The 15,812-nt window shown below is 48.8% G+C and overlaps 1 long non-coding RNA gene across 1 annotated transcript; it reads left to right on the top strand.

The window, feature by feature from the left end:
- The first annotated feature begins 3,775 nt into the window (after positions 1 to 3,775).
- On the top strand, positions 3,776 to 4,414 carry LOC101433411 (uncharacterized). Its single transcript, XR_009187090.2, has 3 exons — positions 3,776 to 3,876; positions 3,978 to 4,009; positions 4,175 to 4,414. It is a non-coding gene; the product is annotated as an uncharacterized lncRNA (long non-coding RNA).
- The last annotated feature ends 11,398 nt before the right edge of the window (positions 4,415 to 15,812 follow it).

Genomic DNA, 15,812 nt, shown 5'->3' with positions numbered 1-15,812 from the left:
GAAAGCAAGGAGAGGCAGGCGCTGGGAGGGAAAAACCCACCCTGATGATTTGCTTAATTCTTGCTAGACACAATTCAGAGAAGGGTGGGTGGAGGCCGAGGATGAAGAGCTGCCAAGTTCAAGGTCGGTTCTGTTTTCCTCTGACGGTGCTTTTGGCGTGTGTGCTGATGCTCCCAGAGCTCCAACCCTGGTGTTCTCTGCTTCTCTATCTGCCCTTTTCCTGGAGGGTCTATCTAAGTTCAAGGTCACCCAGATGCTGATGGCCTTTGGCCTGAGCTCTCCTTGACCCCTAAGTATCTATGGTGTGTCTCCCTCTTTGTACACAGGCATCCCTCTGCGCCGTCTCACCACCTCCTGTGATCGCTTCTCCTCTTGACAAACCCATCTGGTCATGTCTTCTGATCACCTCCTCTCTGGCCTCCCCTTCTTCCAGTCACAGACACCTTTGTTTCGAGCACACAGATTGTTCCTCTGTTCTCTGTACAAATCATGCTCTTCCACATCTTTCTACCTGCTAGACTCTCTTCCAGAAATGCCCTCCACCGTTACCTGTTTCCCTCCACCTGCTCGGCAAACTTCCACCAGCCTCAGCCTTCGATCCGCAAAGGTCAGGTGGGAGGTGCTGGTGAATTGCTCCTGCACACCCAGGATGCACTAACTTACCCCACCCCGGGCTGTCTCGGTCCCTCCTGGGCACTCAGATATGGTTATCATGCGTGTGGTCTTTAGTTGCCTGCATTTTGGCCTCCCTGTCCAGTCTTTAAGCTGTTCATGGCAAGAACCACGGTTTAGCCATCTTTAAATCCCAGCTCAGTGCTTGGCCCAGTGCAGGTGCTCAATAACTTCGCATTGGGAAGGTATTTTAACTTTCCTTCACGTGGCCCCCTTGGTTGCGGGGAACTGCAAAGATGCGATGAATTTGTCCTCTGGTCAGTCCCTGCGTCTTATCCCATTGATCTTAAGCGCTGGCATGAGGACAGAGAGAAAGGATGAGAGTGTTTGATTTGGGGCTGATCCTAGATGAAAAGAGCCTCAAACCCCCCCTACTCCAGAGGGGGGGGGGGCGAGGAAAGGCTTTTTGTCTCTGCAAAGTGAGCGTCAGTCGATGCGGCCTGCAGAGACCTGACCAGTGTGCTTCTCTTGAACCAGAATGGCTTGCAGGGAACACTTTTCTTTCTCTTCTGGCAGAATGTCAATCACATCTCCAGAACATCACCTCCTTGGGAACAGCCAGGATGTAGTCCGATGGAAACGCACCTGTCTCCCTGCAGCTGGGACTGTGCTTGCCATAAAAACCAGCAAGGGGGCCTTGCCAAACCTGGCTTGGCTCAAGAGGTCAAGGCCAAATCTTCCTGGATTTTAAATATAGAGTTGTATGAGAACTATACCAGGAAAACTGGTACTGTGGAGGCTTAGGGGCGAGAACGCGGGCTATGGACAGGCCTTGTTTCAAATCTCAGCTCTGCGACCTTGGGCAAGCTGCTTTACTTCTCTGATCCTCAGTTCCCTCACCTGTAAAATGGGTATAGTGATGATGTCACCTCATCAGGTTGGTGAGGATTGAATAAGGTAATACATGCATGTCTCATATACAACAATAAATAAAAATGTTGGCCATTACCGTAATACTACAATGGAGTCTACACATGTCTGAAAATGGTTCTTTTAACTCTTGGACACAGTTCTCACGATGCTTGTTTGTGGAGGTGGCCTGGATATAGTCACCCAAATTCTTTCCGTGTAATTATTATTCATTCTGAGACATCAGGGAAAATGTGAAATCTGAGAAGATTTTTTTTCACCCCCAGGTGTCCTTCTCCGCATTCTGTGGCACCTTGTTTCCACAGGCTTAAGCTTCATGTATCCCTTTCTCCCCATTCCGTCCTCATCAGCAAGAGTCGATAAAATAAACTAATGCATAAGTGGCTATCCTGTTCAGAGAGAAAATATTCCCATTTTAGCAGGACAGAGCCTGATAAAAGCATGGGCCAAGGCAATGCAGTGGTGCAGGTGGGACTTCAGGCATCTATCAGGGTAATGGGGGAGATTTCAGAAGACAGATATTTCTTCCTGACTCCAGAATCACTATCTGCTCATCAAACTGGCCCCACTGATGCAACTATAAGCATCAAGGTGGGCTCTTTCTGAATTCTGCAGCTAGAAACCAAGTCTCCAGTCTTTGCAAAAGTAATTGTGATAGGGAAGTAGATGTGGCTCAAGCGACTGAGCTCCCACTTACCATACGGGGGGTCCTGTGTTCAGTTTCTGGTGCCTCCTAAAGAAGATGAGCAAGACAGTGAGCTGACACAACGGGCTGGTGCAGTGAGCTGACGCAACAAGAGACAAGGAGGAAAACATAATGAGAGACACAACAAGGCAAGGAGCAGAGGTGGCTCAACTAGGTGCCTCCCTCCCACATGGGAGGTCCCAGGTTCAGTTCCTATGCCGCCTAAGGAAGATGGGCAAACAACAACAGACACAACCAGTGCACACAATGAGGGGGTGGGGAGAAATAAATCTTTTTTTCCAAAAAGTACTCGTGATAATTTGAGACGATGTGTACCCCAGAGAAGATCATGTCCTTAGAGCTAACCCATTACTGTGGGTGTGAACCTATTGCAGGTGGGACCTTTTGATTAAATCCCCTTGGCTAAGGTCATTTGATTAGATCACTTCAGTAAGGTTTGACCCAGAGTGGGTCTTAATCCTCTTACCAGAGTCCTTTATAAACAGGCTGTATATGGAGAGACACGGAAAGAGAAAAGGCCATAGGAGCTCAGAGAGCAACCCACACAAGCTGAGAGAGAAAGCCACAGATGGAGCAGCCAGAAGCTGAAAGCAAGAGAGCTGGAGGAGAAAGCAGAGACCAGCAGACTGTGACAGAGGAGTCCAGCATCGCTCATAGCTGGTCTTCAGTGAGAAAGCGTCACTGATGATGTTCTGATTTGGATATTTTCCCAGCCTCAGATCTGTAAGCTTATATGACATCCCCATTGTAAAAGCCAACCCATTTCTGGTATATTGCTTTCAGCAGCTTTTAGCAAACTAATACAATGCTGTAAGGAGGGATTTGAGCACCACTTTTATAACCTCCTGGTAAATGGACACAGTTTGTGAGCGCCAAGGCCCCTTCCAGCGCTATGTGTCTATAATACTCTCACTCAAGTACATCTCTGTTTCAGGCAGGGGTTGTTCTTTTGTGTGAGTAAATGTTTTTCATTTTCTTTTGCCTCACCGGGTTTATGGGAGACCCAACTGCAAAATCATTAATTATTGCAGTGAGTCAACAAGTAAACAAAGTCCGGCTACTGTCCCCATGCTAGAAGGTCATGGGAGGATTCTGGACTTTGCTGCAAAATCCTCACTAAAGGAGGGTTTTCATGGCCCTTAAAAAAACTCATTACTATGAAAATTTCAAACATACACAAAAGAAGAATTGTATAAAATACCCCCATAAATACATCACTTAACTTGGATAATTATCAGCTTGTGGCCAATCATGTATCATCTAGACCCCAGTTCAGATCATTTTCCCCCAGCTAATTTTGAAGCAAGTCTCAAACCTCATATAATTTCATCTGCAAACATTTCAGTACTTGGACCTTCATTCTGGCCAACAAAATCCATCTTTCCAAGGAAGAAGGCCTTCCTCTATCATCGCTGTGATGCTAAGTATGTTTGGCCAGTCCCTGCCCCCTTGTCCCAGGAGGGGTCCCTTGGCTCAGCAAGCTCATGTGCTGGCTGAATTCTGTCCAAAATCTGTCCTCTTCCTCAGGGAGAAAGAGTCATATGTAAAATACCCGGCAGGGGCGCCTTCAAGTTCAAGTTTCTTGGTGTCAGACAGGGCTGCTGCCCCATAACTGCAATGAGGCCAAGGTGAGAATCAGGAATAATAGTTCCCCTGGGAGATTCAGCCCTTTTCACGTGAAGTATTTCATTTCACTATCACCAATTCTTATTTTACTCCCATTTTACAGATAAGAGAACTGAGGCCAAAGTCACACAGCCGGTAGGTCCTGTAGCAGAGACTGATCAGATGCTGACAATACTCATTTCTTCTTTTCCCTGGGGACAGTAAGATTCCACTTCTCAGTCTCCTTTGCAGTTCGGTTTGCCCATGTGGCTGAGTCCTGGTCAAGGTAATGTCGGTAAAAGTCATTTGTTCCATTTCCAGGCCTGCCCTGTAAATGAACAAAACAAAACAACAACAAAAACCGTGCAGACCAATCCTGCATATCCTTTCTTTCCCCTTCTACTGGCTGAATTCAGGAGAGAAGTTCAAGGACCTAGAGTATGGCAGAGTCACAAGAAGGAAGGGGGCCTGGGTCCCTGGATGACTGTGTGGAGCAGAGACCCCTCCTAACCTTTGTCAGGTTGTAAATGAGTGAAAAATAAACTTTGTTATGTCAAGCCACTGAAATTTGGTCATGTGTGTTAAAGTATTAAGCCTACCCTAGCCAATACAGTGGCATAGATCAAACTTGAACCCTAAGTCTGACAGACTCTAAGGTTCAAAGTCTCTTTCCCTATGCGTACTGCATAAGGCATAAGAATCGTTTATTTTTATTTTTCATATTTTTTGTTAATTTTTTTTTTTTTTTTACTTTTAAAGAAGCTGTAGATGACATCAGTGTTACATAAAAAATATAAGGGGTTCCCATATGCCCCAAACCCTGATAATCATTTTTAAGAATTTTAAAGAACACATGCCCAGCATTTGAGAGATCCTTCTGCGGGGATCTCACATCCTTAGGTTTGTGTTGTCCTTGCCCCCTCAGCCTGGAATAGCCTTCCCTCCATCCTCTGTCTCCTGAGCCACCTGCACCTACCCTGCCATAGAACTCTCCACCCTTCACAGCCTCCCCCAGTGTGACAGTTTGAGATTATTTATGAATTCCAAAAAGAGATTATGTTTTTAAGCTAATCTCTTCCTCTGGGTGTGATACCTTTTGCTTGTAGTAAATTCAGTGAGGGGCCTTTGATTAAGTTTAACTTGATAAAATCAATTTAGGGCTTCTGTAACTTAGGTTGGGTCCCTGCCCCCTTGCTGGGGTCCGATATAAACAGACATGCACTCAAGAGACACACAGAGGAGAAAACTTTGTCATTTTGGCCCTGCCATGTGACAGAAAGGAGAAGGCTCAAACAGCTAAAGCCCTGGAAAGAGATGAACCTGATAGCTGACAGCTGACCCTGGGAAGAGAGAGGAGACTGATATAAAGAAACCCAGAGGGCAGACCCTTGCAGACGTCGCCCGCCATCTTGCTTCCACACGTGGCAGCTGACTTTGGTGAGAAAGCACCTATGGTACCTTCAGTTGGACTTTCCACAGCCTTGGTACTGTGAGCTTCTACTCCACGTAAATACCCCTTATGAAAGTCAACAGATTTTGGTACTTTGCACTGGCACCCCTTTGACTAACATAGGAGCAGGAGATGTTTCAGGTTGCTTTAGGAATCAAAAGCAGAGACTTTCCAATGGAGGTTTTTCTCTAGAAACCGACCCTTCTGAATCCCTCTGAATTGTGAGTCTTGATTCTCCCCTCCCCTCAGCGCACTTGCTTGTGTGCATGCATGCACACACACTCACACATACACAGGTTTTCCATCCACTTAATTTCTCTGCAGAATCACCAGGGAGGCAAACAAGGCCCTGTAAATCTCTCACAAGCTGTGATGCCTGGAAACCTCTCTTCCTTGACCTCAACAAATCACTTGGAACAAATGCTGCTAAATCCATGAGACCTACCCTCCTTCCCCCTACCAGCCATCAAGTCATCATCTGGAAGAGGTGTGATATAGAGAATAGGGTGTGGCAATTACAATCAAACTGGTCCCAGGATACACTGTGGACTGGCATATTTTTATGGCGCTCAGTGCAGATGGAGGCAGTGGACTCCAACACCTGAGATGACTCACGATAAATCGCCCTGGCGGCTCTTCTATGGCTCATAACTAGTAAATCAAATCTATTGAACAATACATTTACTGCAAATTTTAAAAGTTGTTCTTTCATTTTTTAAGTGTATGTGTTAAATCATGCCCAGAGTCATGAAGAATGGAGACAGTGGGCACAGTATGGAAAAAAACAAAACACAAGTGCATGCTTAAAGATGTTAGAAAAGTCCCTGTCCTTTGCTGGTGAGACAATGCCATACCCTTTCTTTTGATGGGTGCTCCATGGGGTGCACCTCCCACCCTGACAGATTAGGTCCCCAAAATGGAAAGCCTCTTAACTAACATCTGAGTCAGTTTTGCAAATAGTTTCCGTGTTTGCATGCTGGCTCTTAGCTCTAGATTCCTGAAGGGGACTAGGAAAAAAAACATATAACAGCTTCTTCAGGAACTACAGTAATGCTTGCGGTGGTGGGATGGAGATGAGGAAGATGAAGGGGAGCAAGTTATGAGCAGTTTTTCCTTAGAAAATTCCATTTACTTCCCTCTTTGCCTTATTCAAATGCTGTCCTTCTTTGAAGTCCCAACCCAAGGTTGCCTTCTGTAGCAGTTTGATATTATTGACTTTTTGGAATTATTAATTCCAAGAAGAAATATAGATTATGTTTGTAAACTGGTCTGTTCCTCTGGGTGTGATTGTATTAGATTCAGCTGAGATGCCTTTGATTAAATTATTGTTAAGATTAGGGCTTTGATTCAACCACATCATTAGGGCTACTCATTTTGAGTCCTCGCCCCCTTTGTGGGCTGAATAAATGGACAATCAGTCAAGAACACAGAAGTAGACACACAGGAGAAGATACACAGAGGAAGAGAGAGAGCTCCATAGACACAGCAGAGGAGAGGACTTTGATCCTGCAAGTCCTGGAGAGAGATGAGCCATTCACCTAGTTTGCAGCTGAAGAGACCAGAGCCCTAAGCAGCTGAGCCCAGAAAGGGGCCCTGGGAAGAGAGATGAGCCCTATGTCAGCGTACAGCTGAGACCCATGGTGCCTTAAGAGGGAAGAGGAGGCCGAACCCTCGCAGACGTCACCCGCCATCTTGTATCAACACTTGGCAATGGACTTTGGGTGAGGAAGTCCTTCTCATGGTACCTTGAGTTGGACTCTTTAGGGTCTTGTAATGGTAAGCTTCTACCCCAAATAAACACCCTCTAGAAAAGCCAACAGGTTTCTGGTGCTTGGCATCAGCACCTCTTCGGCTGACTACTACACTGTCTGACCACATGCATATGCTCTGCTTTATCTGCATCCCCTGATCCCCTAAATGTTAACAGGGAAGCCCTTGGCCAAAGCCTGGCATTGAATAAACATTTTAATGAACTGACAGGTGTTCCTCCACTAGCATTAGTTCAATAACACTTATCAAACCATTCATTCATTCAACACATACTAACATGGTGGTGAGTAAGAGAGACACAGACCTTACCTTCACGGAGCTCATGGTTTAAAGAAAAAGGCAGGCATTGAGGAAGTAATTTCGAGGCCGCGTGTTAAGTGTAGATGTTTCAGCTTACTTCCCCTCGTCTGGGGGTCAGGGAAAGCGAGCGGGGTGAAGAGATGTTAGCTTTACAAATATCCCCTCAGTTCATTTTCAGAGCCATCTCACAACCTAGGTTTATTCTATTTTTTCCCATTTCTCAGGTGAAGAATTGGAGGCAGGGCTCACAGAGCTGTGGGTAGCGGCAGCGCTAGTGTGTGTGATGGGGGCGCGTGGCGCGCTTTGGAAGCACGGGGAGGCCGCTGGACCAGCCTGAGGGGTCAGGGAAGACGCCCTGGTGGGGATGACGTCTGTGCCGAGTCTGGAAAGAGAACAAGAAATCGATTGACTGATTTCAGAGATGAAGCAGACACCAGAGAACGACAGCAGGACACGAAGCGGCTCGGTGCGTGGCGGGTCCTGCATGGTGTGGCTGGAGGATGAAGCCAGGGCGGGACCCGGCCGGGGCCGAGGCTGGGGACACCAGTGCAGGGGGGGCCCAGGGTGCCGGGCCGAGGAGCCACACTGCATCCTGCAGGCCACGGGGAGCTGCCAGAGGGCTTTAGGCAGATGCACGCTGCAGTCAGATCTAGGTTTGGAAAGAAATCCAAGCCAGCCCAGCAATGTGGAAGATGGCTTTGAGGAGGACCAGACGGGGAGCAGGGGGACCAATTAGCAGTCTGTGGCAGTGTTCCAGGAGAGGGATGATGAGCGCCTCAACTCGGACAGTGGAACTGGGGATGTGAGGGAATTATGTTGGAGGCTAAAATGACTAGGACTCTGGTTGGATGTGCAATGGCCACAACACAAGTGCCAGGCTGCGCTGGGCTGCCTGGGTGGATGACAGTGCCGTTTCCAGGTGCAGAAACGCAAAGCCATGCCAGCTGGGGAGGGTGAGAGGGGGTGGGAGGTGCCGCCCTCCAAGGAGGAAGGGGTGCTCGGTTCTCAGGGTCCTTTCCAGCCCGAGCTGTTTCTGCTGGCCTGGAGGAAGCTGCCGGCTGTGGACATTTAAGTCCTAGCAGCAATGCGGACCCTCAAAAACCAGGCTGGGACTTCCCTGAATTCAGCCCAACGACTCCTTTGGTTACAGGGGAATGAATTTTCCAAATAAGGCTGAACGAATCCCAGCAGAGCCAGCCACGGCACTGAGGCTTATGGAAATGCTGATCGCTTGGGGGATAAGAGGAGAGATTAATTCTTGGGTCTCATCCCCTTCTCTTTCCGCCCCTTTATCGTCACCCAACACATGCATGCACACACACATGTGCACACGTACAAGGGTGCACACGCCTTATCATCCCTACGCAGCTCTCCTGCCCGCAGACCCGCCAGGGCCTTGCACTCTTCCTCTTGGCACCTGCTGGTCTCTGTCGCCAGAGTCCTTCCCCTTCTCCACTGGGCAAATCGTCTCTCCTCCTTCAAGCCCAGCCAGTCCTCCCTGATGCCCAGTGCCACTGCCCCAGGCAGGCTGGCTGCTCTGCCCCAGGGGTCCTCACCCACTTTCTCCCTCTCACACAGCACCCCCCGAGGTCTGTCTTCACTACGAAGCGGAACTCCTGCCGTCTGGCCCAGGGTCTGGTCTCTCGTCATCGGTGCTCAAAAGATGTCTGTGGAGTGAATTAGCACATCCCCCAGAAGTGGGCACGAATAAGGCTTCCATTTGGGTCATCTGTGTTTTCGAGGAAGATACTCTCTGGCCTCAGGACGCTCACACGGCCACAGGGAAATAAAGCCGGCACAGGTGCAAGATGCAAGCTGAGGGCCATGCAGGGGGAGCCCACGCTCACCCTGGGTTCTGCATGAATAGGTCTGTTACCTTCCTGAAGTTGGCCTTTATTTTTATCCTCGCTTTGCTGATTGGGCTCCACCTTCAGGGGAGGCCATGGCTCTCTTGGGCTGAAATGTTCACAGACCTTTGGGGAGAAAGGAGGAGGCGAATGAGATCCTTGGCTGTCTGGGATTCTGTCCTTCCAGAAATTTCTCAGGCTGGCCACGGCCGGTGGGCCTGAGTGCAGTGCCCCAGAGAGCGAGGCCCTTGGCCGCTTGCCAGGTGGCCTGTGCTAGTCCCTGGATTTCTTCCTGGCTTCTGGAGAAGAAGGGGGCTGGCCCCTGTGCACCAGCAAAGTCAGCCTCCCGGAGTCTTCTCCACCTTCCAGGCTGGACTCCTGGACCTGACAAAGCCAGCGCTCGAGGAGTCCAGTGTATAGTTATTTTTTAGTCCTTACCACATTCTTGTGAGGCAGGTTCTATTATCCTCATTCTTCAGGTGACAAAAACAGAGGCACCGAGAAGTTTAGCAACTTGCCCAAGGCCCTACAGCTGAGCCAGGACTTGAAGTCAAGCAGTCTGACTCCAGAGGTCCTCCTTTTATTTTGCTTTATTTTTTTTTAATGTATTTTAAATTTATTTTTAAAAGATGCATAGATTACATAAAATGTTACATTAAAAATATATAGGGGATTCCCATATGCCCCACTCCCCACACCTCCCACTTTTCCCACATTAACAACTTCTTTCTTTAGTGTGGTATATTCATTGCAATTGATGAACACATTTTGGAGCATTGCCAATAAGCATGGACTACAGTTTACTTCATAGTTTACACTCTCTCCCACTCCATTCTGTAGGTTATGGCAGGATATATAATGTCCTGTATCTGTCTTTGCAATGTCATTCAGGACAATTCCAAGTCCTGAAAATGCCCCCGTATTACACATCTTTTTCCCTCTCTCTGCCTTCAGTAACTACTGTGACCACTGTCTCCACATCAATGATATAATTTCTTCCATTACTAGAATCACAATAAGTAGAATACCAGTAAGTCCACCCTTGTTCATATTTTATTCTCCAATGCTGAGGATTCTAGGATGGTGATGCCCACTCCACCTCCAATTGAGAGGGGGCTTCAATCCCATATGGCTGATGGATGGGACTCTCTTGCTTGCAGCTGTAGACTCTCTCGGTTCCTTGGTGTGGTGATTGTCCATCCTCATCTCCTTGTTAGCTCTCCTGATGAGTCCAATGAATTGGAGAGTAGGTGTTGCAACTCCACTGAGGATCAGGGCCCAACTGGCACATGGACAGCCCAGAGATTCAAGTCTCTGGGTTGTATACCTATCAACTCCAGCACCAACTATACGTTCAATACGAGGGACAGAAAAGACATGTGTAGAGAAGTCACATCTGAGTCCAACTCTGTTACACTCAGGGGCATCAAACTCCAAAGTAGGGCCCACTGGCAAGGCACCAAACCCTGGAGCTATCTGCCATGATCACAGGACTTGAGTGTCTCCATAGCCCTCAGGAGCTCCACTGTTGGGGGCAGTATCTACTTTGGCTGTCTCTGAGATCTTGCTGAGATGTGCAAAAGCATTACCTCTCTGATGATCTCCTAACTCATTTTGAAGTCTTGTAGCCATATAAACTCATTTGTCTTTACCATTTACCCCTTTTATTCAAGGTCTTTTTCCAGTTGCATCACCAGCCAGTGCTTGGTAGTAATCTCTTGGTGCCAGGGAGGCTCATTCCTGGGAGCCATGTCTCAAACCGGGGAGAAGGTAATGCATTTATATGCTGAGTTTGGCTTAGAGAGTGGCCACATTTGAACAATATGGAGGCTCTCTAGAGGCAACTCTTAGGTTCCCTGCAACACTAGCCTAAGTTGAAATTTCAAGAACAAAAGGCTTATAAGCATAGTTGTCAGTAACAAGGGCCCATCAATGGACCGTCGTTCTTCACTAGTCATTGTGCCTGTAATTGGGGGATTGTTGCTGTTCCATTAGAGAACATGACAGAGCTCCCCACGATGGGAATTCAGTATTCTTTCAGTTGTTGTGTGAATCTCTACCCACTGTGACAATGCCCCCCTGAACATTTGAATATATTTAGATATTTTATATGTATGCCCAGGTGAACTTCCTTTCATGTATCTCCCATCACTGATATCCCACACCAACGCTCCTCCTTTGCCATAGTTGAACCCTTCTATGATCCAAAACTTCTTAGAAAACGAAGCCAAATATATTGCCAAATTCAATTAATAGGAAAATGAGAGTAATGGTAGGTTTAAACATAAGAAATAAAATACATAATAATTTAGAAAAACTAAAATAAAGTAGAAAAATTGGGGTAGCAAAAAAATTAAAAAAATTTTTTTGATGTTTTGCCTTTCATCACTGTAATAACTGTTGCCCTGTATGTACAGTGGCAATTTCTTCCATTTCATCCTCAGTGTCTTACTTTTTTTTTCATTATGTCTTCAAAGAAGTTTTAGGTCACAGTAAAGTCATATACAGAATATAGGGGACTCCCATATACCCAACATCCTCCCCTTTTTCCCCCTTGCCTAATAAAGATCTGTATACAGTGTGGATGATACATTTGTTACAACTGATGTACAAATATTGAAACATAGTTACTAACCATGATCAGTAGTTTACATTCTAGACGATACACTTTTATAAATTTTTGGTGAAATTTAACATGGCCTGTACCCATCATTACAAGATCATGCAGAACACTTCCATTGCCCCCTAAATACCCCCTCACCTATCTATTCTATTCCTCCCTTCCCCGCCCCTTGGGGCCCACAGTGACCACCAGGCTTCACTGCTTAAAGGGCAAGAGCCGTATCAACAATGCTGAGGACCTGACACACCAGTCTGTCCTCCTTTGTTAGGAACCACCCATGCTCTTGAGAGACACCCTCCCCTCGGTTTGAGAACATTAGGACTCCCCAGGATGGGAGCTCAACATCTTCTCACTCATTATATGGGTCTCCACCCACTGATATAACACACTGTGACAAGATGAGCACTCACACACTCCCTAGGAGCCTGCCCCAGGTGCACTGTGTGCCGAACGCCCCCCATCATCCAACACCCTAAGCCAGTAACCCTACATTGTCATATTGCCAAAAGAGTTTTCTCAGCATTGTAGTTTCAACCACGTACCTGCCAATCCCGTGTTTACCTGCTCCCTCCCCCAACCTTCCCCCCAGTTCCATGGACCATCCAACCCTTCTTCCCCACCCCACGCCCCTGTCAATCTTGCACTAACCCAATAGCATCCCTCCACCCCTGTCATATCCCTTCACTGCACAACTACTCACTTCCACCTTAGCGTAGATTTCACCCCTGTGAGCATTGCAGAGCTCCTCCTTTCAAACGCTGTGCTACAAGGAGATGCAGAAGGCAGCTGGGTGCCTTGATCATCCATGGAAAGACACCCCAGAGGACAAGAGGCCAGCAGAATGTCAGCACAGGCCTCTCTAGCTCCCAGGGGAGGGGTTGCCTGCTTCTTGGAAGGTTAGAGTGCCGAGTCGTCCCCAGAAGGACAGGTGAGTTGAGGGTGCTGCGTAGGTGAGCTGGGCTGCCCGCCCCCAGCCTTTCCTTTGTCTTAGTGATGGCCTGGGCTTCCTGACTGCAGCTTCTCTTGGACGCCTGGATCGCTGCTATCTGGAGCTGAGGCTCCATTCTGGTGGTTTTGGTTGCTATGGTAATTGAATCCACTTAAAGTTGTCTCCAAGCTGGCCTGTCTCCCTCTTTCTGCCTGCAGCCTGGAAGGGCAGGAGCCCAGGGGTCCTGGGTGCAGGGGAAGGAGACAGCGGCATGGATTCCCTGATCCAGAGGTCCTTCTCAGAAGCACAAGGAGAGAATCGTGAAGAAGCATTCCTTCCAAGCCCTTCTCCATCTTCCTCTTTCCTGCCATGCTCATTTCTGCACAGATATCCTGGTAGTAGACAGGCTGGAGAAGCAAAGACTGGCGCCAGTGGAGGGGACCCCCTGTGAGCTTCCGTTCCTCAGCATTTTCTTACTCATTCAACAAACCCTTACTGAGGATCCACAGTTTTCTGGGCACTGCTGCATGGTGGGGGGTCCTCTCTGAGACAACACAGTGTCCAGGGCCACAAGAGATGCTCCCTTAGAGCACACTGCCAAGGGGAGAACGCCAGCCAAGGTCAGGGCCTGATGGGGAGATGAAGGCTGGTGGAAAATTCCCCTCTGCCCCTGCTAAGCTGAAGGCGTGGGAAAGGATCAGAGGTCCTTAGGACTGAGCTGAAGCAGAATGGGACCATCCCATTCTGGGGCTTGAGGTGCAAAACATACTCTACCATTCTAACGCAAGAGAGATTTTGATGTAAGATAAGGGACAAGGGTAGATGCCAATGTCAAAGGGCTGCCTGAGGGCTGTGTGGGGTGTTGGACCCTCTGCATCTCCTCCACCGCCATCACCACTGCCCCCACCACTACTTGGCTAAAGGGAGCAGGGCAAAGAACGTTAGAGGAGATGACAGGTGACTGTATATTTGCAAGCCTCAGTCTTTCAATAATAGCTGGATGATGCAAACAAAAATACGTTTATGTAGCTTCAACTCTGTGCCAGGAATGGTGCTTTGGGCTGGGAACATGGGGATGAGGGCGGCCCAGCAGAGACTTTCGAGGAGCTCACCATCTGCGAGGATGACCCACGGGCAGTGCCGAGGGGTGTGTCCCCATGCTAAGAGCAAGAACAGTGCTCTCTGAGAGCCCAGAACTGGGCGGGGAGGGAGGGGGCGTCCAGGAAGACATGGCACAAGACAGGGTGTCTGGAGTTGCCTTTTTAAGGATGAGAAGGAGCTCTCCAACTAGAGAGTCATGCTGTGCAAAGACGAGAGCCTGAGCAGACGCACAGAGGTGTGAAAGCGAGCAGCATGCCTAGGGGTGGGAGTGCAGGCTGAGTGCTGAGCGGCAGGAAGCAAGCAAGCAGGAGAGGCCAGATGATGAGAGCCCATCTTGGGGTTTATCCTGCTGGCAATGGGGGACCATCACGGTGCAAACCGTAGTTCAGCAAAACAACTCTGGTAACAGTGCAAAACGTGGGTAGAAATGGGAGATCAAGGGGGCCTGAGCTAGGGGTCTTGAACTAGAGATGAGCTGGAGACCAGACAAGGAGAGGGGAGAATCAGCGGGGCCCGGGGACGGGTTGTTGGGGGAGCATGTGTGCAGGAGGGGGACAAGGGTTGAAGGGAGCGATGGAGCCAGGGATGGATCTGTGTGAAGGGTGGGGGTGGGTGGGGCACTCACTGAAACAAGGAGCCCCAGAGCACACCACGAGTTGGAGGACTTCTGTTTGGGTGAGTGTGGTCTGTGGTAGCATCAAGATCAAGTGCCTGGCAAGGAGAAGGAAATCTATTTCTAGACCTTGAGAGAGAGTTGCATGTTAGAAACATGCATGTGGGAATCATCAACCTAAGGTGACAGCTGAGGATGTAGGAGAAGGTGCCCCTGCCCAGGAAGAGGACACCAAGTAGGAATGATGAGTCAAGGGCAGGCACAGCTTCATGAGGAGTGCTCAGAGGCAGGGTGGCCAGGATCTTTCAGGAAGACCAGGGAGCGACCTGGAGTCCACGGTTGGTAGAAGATGACTGAGTACACGGATGGTGTGGGCTTCAGAGAAGGCCTGTGGGAACTGCTCTAGAGCAGTGGCTCTCAGACTTTAGAGTCACCCGGAGGCTTGTTAAAACACGATTGCTGAACCTCATCCCCCAGCGTTTCTAAGTCGGTAGGTCTGGGGTGGCACCTGGGAATTGGTATTTCTAACAAGTTCCCAGGAGGCAAAAGCTGTTGGTCCGGGGAGCCACACTTTGAGAACCAGTAGTCTAGACTGATACACCTACACATAAAAAAATCAAGTTCAAATTTGCCTACTCCTTATTGTGGCCTAAATTGGATATGATGAGAGGTGAAAGCCCAGGGTTTGGTGAAAGGGCAGAGGTGGAGGAAAAGGTTGAGGAGAAAAGGCAGCTCCTTGGAACTAGAATGGACCCCACTGAGAACATGGCGGGGGGGGGGGGAAGAGGGAAGCTGGAGGGTTGGCAGGGGAAGGCTGGCCAAGGAAGGCTGCCAACGGGATTGGACAAGAGCGGGAGCTGCAGATGTGGGCATGACCACACGTCCCATGAAGGGGGCTCTGGTGAGACGGAGGCAGAGAGCAGGAAAGGGCTTGGGACCAGCCTCGGCTCTCTGTTTGGAGTCCTGGCCTACTGTCTAGCATCTCCTAACCGGAGAGCCTCTCCGCTCTTCCCAGCCCCTCTCTTCCAACCTTCCAGGGTCATTGCCAGCCTCTGGCCCTCTGGGCTTCCCAAGCAAATTGGGCAGCTGCCTTTTATCCTGGGCCATCTCTCATCGCCTTCGAGGACAACAAGACCTGATGCTCTTTTTCATTTTCCATTCAAGCTTCCACATAAGAGAGCCACTGACCTCAGTGCGAGACCGCTTCCTGAGACTGACCCACCCTGCCAGGGGATGCACGGAACGGGAGCCTTATTTTCTATCAGTGGAGTGAGTCCGTAAAGAAAATCCAATTCATCGGTGTCCAAGAGCACATTACCAAGATAGA

The sequence above is a fragment of the Dasypus novemcinctus genome, chromosome 9 (genome assembly GCF_030445035.2).
Source record: "Dasypus novemcinctus isolate mDasNov1 chromosome 9, mDasNov1.1.hap2, whole genome shotgun sequence".
NCBI classification, from domain to species: domain Eukaryota; kingdom Metazoa; phylum Chordata; class Mammalia; order Cingulata; family Dasypodidae; genus Dasypus; species Dasypus novemcinctus.
The sequence above is the reverse complement of the archived record's forward strand: the minus strand, read 5'-3'. Positions and strand labels throughout refer to the sequence as shown.